Consider the following 5,234-nt stretch of genomic DNA (forward strand, 5'->3'; position numbering starts at 1 on the left):
AAGAGCCGTGGGTGTATAAAGGTCAGGTGAAGGGCCTGACGGAGAAGTCTATCAAGGTAATCTGGGATTTATCATGTGATAACCAAAGAGCCTGTGTTATGTTAAAGAAGGAGACTAATTACTTCTGCATTTCAGAGTTTTTAACGAGAGATCTGGTGGCTATCCAACTAACGGTGAATCTCCATGGACAGGCAAGAGAGGTAGTTTTTGCTTCGGCTTACTTCGCAGGGGATGCCGCCATACCACCGGAGGAAGTCAGAGGACTAGTAGAGTACAGCGAGAAACTGCGCCTTCCATTGGTTATTGGATGTGATGCCAACGCACATAATGTACAGTGGGGCAGCACTGACACCAATAAAAGGGGTGAGCTTCTACTAGACTTTATATTAAGTAAGGACCTTAGTATTTGCAATGTAGGTTATAAGCCCACTTTTGTAACTAGGGTAAGAGAGGAAGTTCTGGACGTTACTCTTGGGAATACCTGGGTGGATAATCTGATCTCGGACTGGAGGGTCTCCTCGGAGCCCACAATGTCGGATCATAGGATTATACAGTTTTCCCTAGAGATCTCCATGAATAGAGCCACGCCCAGTAGGAATCCTAGGAGGACCGACTGGAATAGCTATCACAAACTATTACAGGCAAACCTAACCACCACAAACGTAGAGAACAGGGCTAAGCGGTGGGTGGAATTGGAGGCGAAGGTCGGCAGCCTAAATGAGGCAATAACGGATGCCTATACATCAAGCTGCCGGCTGACTTCACCAAAAGGACAGAATAGAAACCCATGGTGGAACTCCAACCTCTCAGGTCACCGGAAAGAGGTCAGAAAACTCTTTAACCGCGCGAAACGTACTGGGAATTGGGATGACTATTTGTCTGCCCTAACCACCTATAACAAAGCGATTCGCGAAGCCAAGAGAAACAGTTTTAGATTGTTCTGTGAAGGCATCACCTCCACCCCGGAGGCTGCCAGATTGCACAGAGCACTAGCTAGAGGTACAGGTGAAAACCATATGGCGTTAAAACTACCAGACGGCAGCTACACCAAAAGTGAGGAAGAGAGGGCCCTGGCCCTCCTGACAACACACTTCCCAGGAGCATTGACTCCGGTAGCAGAGGATAGTGATGAATACCATAAGCCGGCCTCGGAGGACTGGAAGACAGCAAAATGCCTATTCACCTGGTCGACCGTACGATGGGCCATCGATTCGTTTGAGCCCTATAAGACCCCTGGGGTGGACGGCTTATGGCCGATTTTACTCCAGAAATAACTGGACCTGCTTACCCCGATTTTAATCAAAATCATGCGGGAAAGCCTGGCACTAGCGTATCTCCCAAAGTCGTGGAGGAGAGCCTGTGTCAAATTCATTCCTAAGATAGGCAAGAAAGACTACTCGCTGGCGAAATCTTTCCGCCCGATTAGTCTAACATCATTCCTACTTAAGGCAATGGAGAAGATCATAGACAACCACATAAGGTCCACCACCCTGACGTCATTGCCGTTGCATCATGGGCAACACGCCTATCGTGCAGGTAGATCGACGGATACAGCGCTGTTCCAGCTGTCATCTACCATACGGAATGCACTTGAGGGGGGGGGAGGTAACACTTTGTGCATTTTTAGACATTGAAGGAGCCTTTGATAACACCTCACACGAGGCAGTAGATCGAGCTCTAGAGAGAAGGAACGTAGACATCCCGATCCGAAGATGGATCAGTACAATGCTGCGAACAAAACTGGCAGAGACCGTAGCTGACAATAAAATCATACAGTTGATGACGGTAAAAGGCTGCCCGCAGGGGGGCGTACTGTCTCCCCTGCTTTGGAGTATACTAGTAGACGAACTACTTGAGTTACTATCCAACAACGGCATTTTGTGCCAAATATATGCGGACGACATAGTAATTATAGCGAGGGGCAAATTTGAAAGCACCCTCTGCGACATTGTACAAAGAGCACTTATCCTAACTAAAAGATGGTGTGGCACGGTGGGCCTTAACATAAACCCCGCCAAAACAGCCGTTATTACTTTTACTAGGATGCCTTCCAGGCATGCACCCTATAACATTAGGAGGCATAGAGATAGAAATATGTAATGAAGTAAAGTATCTAGGAGTCATCTTCGACAGCAAAATGCTATGGAATAAGCACATTGAGTACGCTGTAACAAAAGCCACACGAGCTTTAATGGTGTGCAGGAGCCGGCAAATCATGGGGGTGCAGCCCCTACATCCTACGATGGATGTACACAATGATTGTCAGGCCAATAGTTACATATGGAGCAGTGGCATGGTCCGAGCGGGCTGCCCTCAACACGGTAAGGGCGTCGCTTTCCAAGCTGCAGCGACTGGCGTGCACCTGTATAACAGGTGCCATGCGCACATGTCCCACTGCAGCCCTGGAGGTAATCTTGGACCTGTCGCCACTGCACATAGTCATAGAACAAACCGTCAAAAAAGCCCTCCTAAACTTCATGAGGGAGGGCACTGGTAAAGGCAAGGTGATCTCGAGCAGACTCGGAGAGGAAATCAAAAGCAAGATTCCTATCTCCCAGCTCAATAGAGACGACATGGTTAGGCTAAGAACCTTCGAGAAAAAGTTTAGAACCGTACTAGGAAGCAAGGCAACCTGGAACGAGACAATGTTGGATAACACCTTTCGGCCCCATACCCAAAGGTGGTTCACAGATGGCTCCAAAACCGACGAAGGGATAGGGGCAGGAATACATGGCCCCCAAGCCAATATCTCCATTCCCCTGGGGAACTATCCCAGTATCTTTCAGGCGGAGGTTTTTGCCATCGACATTTGTGCGGAGATAATTCTGCAGAGACAACCGAGAAAACAGCACATTGTCATATGCAGCGACAGTCAGGCTGCACTGAGAGCCGTATCGTCGTGTGATATTAATTCACGGTTGGTATGGGAATGTGTAAAGAGACTAAACGCCCTGGGGGAACTCAACACAGTACAGCTGATGTGGGTCCCGGGCCATACAGGCGTACAGGGCAACGAGGATGCTGACAAGCTCGCTAGGGAAGCAGCAGCCACTCGACCCATAGGACCAGAACCCTTCCTTGCAGTTGGTCCTCACACTATCAGGGAAGAGTTAAGAATAGAGGAACGAAACCTGATCAGAACACATTGGAAGAATACGCCTGGACTAAGGCAGGCGAAAGAACTTCTAGGAAGCTATAATCCCAGAAGATCCAGAGAACTAATTACACTCAACAAGACTAATTTAAGATTTATTACAGGACTGCTAACTGGTCACTGCAGGCTGCGGGCCCATATGCATACCTTAGGGATTAGCGCAGACGATTCCTGCCGCTATTGCGACAGGGTCCCAGAAACCCCGCGGCACATCATCTTAGAATGTGACGCGGTGTCGAGAAGAAGGCAAACACACTTGGGGAAGCTGTGGCCCGAGGCTTCAGACATTCACTCTCTACAGCCCTCGAAACTGCTCGGTTTCATCAGAGCACTGGGGCTGGACGAGGTGTTGTGATGAGCTCCGAGGGCATAATAGACCTAAGGTCGCAGTGCACATCCTCTAACAAATCTATCTATCTATCTAAGCAAATACGATTTGTAACAACTTCTGATACAAGGGAAAATCGAAGGACGAAGAGGAATTGGTAGAAGAACAAGTAATTTTTAACCGACTTCCAAAAAAGGAGGAGGTTATCAGTTCGGCGGAATATTTTTTTTTTTTTTTTTATGTATGTTACCGCATAACTTTGGACCACGTCAACCGATTTCGATAATTCTTTTTGTAATATATATATATATATATATATCTCATGATCCACTGATGGGATCTTAACCAGAGTATGGGACCACCTCTGAGACACTACCTTTCCGATGCAAAAAGAATTATCGAAATCGGTTGACGTGGTCCAAAGTTATGCGGTAACATACATAAAAAAAAAAAAAAAAAAAAAATATTACGACGAACTGATAAACCGCCTGGAAGCATTCGAAATGTGGTGCTATAGGAAAATGCTAAGAATAAGTTGGACTGACAAGATATCTAATGACACTGTGACAACATGGCCCAAACTGCCAGAGGCATACGAAAACATATTAAAACAAGTAATTTTTAGCAAAAAAAAAAACCGACTTAAAAAATATATATATATTTATATATTTCATGACCCAATCATTGGATCTAAACCAAATTAGTATGGGACCACCTCTGAGACACTACCTTTCCGATGCAAAAAGAATTATCGAAATCGGTTGACGTGGTCTAAAGTTATGCGGTAACATACATAAAAAAAAAATATATATATATATATATATTCCGACGAACTGATAACCTCCTCCTTTTTTGGAAGTCGGTTAAAAATGACATGGCTCGATAATATCAAAGAATGGACCGGCCTTAAAACAATTGGCGAATTAATAAATGCAGCTAGACACAGACAAAAGTTCCAAGAAATAATAAATAACCTGACATGATACCTGCGGACGCAGGATCAGCATTTTTGTTTTGTATGTAATCGCGAACATCCAGCATTGGATACGCAGAAGATTTAAATTTTAAATCTAAATCTAATTCTAAGAATGTTAAATCCTTGTTGTAATATAAGTCTAACAGACTGTAAAAAAAAATAAATAAATAAAAATAACACCTTTAACCCTTAGGTCGGATGAAAACCTCCGAGTTATTCCGGTGCGTACTGCTGTAATTTGTTATCTATGCTTTCAACTCCGAATTTCACGATATATCACTTTCAAGGAGATATTTGCAGAGTTATAAGGCAGCCTGTATAAATTCCCCTGTCTATTGAGGTATTTGAATCATACAATAAAATAACGTAAAAAAAAATATTTTTTTAAAAACAAGCTTTTATTTAACATGTAGAATCCAAGGAATAAAATAAAGTAGTGTAACAAAAGATTTTTTAGCAAGAAAATTTTGTCAAAACTGCACTAAAATTAATAAAATAAAATAAGTTAAGGTCTCGTTAAAGTTACTAAAAGCCATTTAGTGAAAGGAGTTATTCAAACTCCTATGAAAATTACTAACAATTTGTACTAATTTACTTCGTTTTTAAAAAAGCTTGTCGGCGAATTCAGCGTACATGCATAACTGGTTAGGTATGTATGCAGATATTTAAATGCCGGTTTGCTATTCGCGCGACAAGCTTTTTTATTTTCAATTTCTGTATAAACAAGTCTACATATAAATTTCAAATCTTTATTGTTTTTATATTGGCACAAGGTG

The sequence above is a fragment of the Rhagoletis pomonella genome, unplaced genomic scaffold, assembly GCF_013731165.1.
Source record: "Rhagoletis pomonella isolate Grant_MI unplaced genomic scaffold, Rhpom_1.0 Rhpom_scaffold_00618, whole genome shotgun sequence".
Classification (NCBI taxonomy): Eukaryota; Metazoa; Arthropoda; class Insecta; order Diptera; family Tephritidae; genus Rhagoletis; species Rhagoletis pomonella.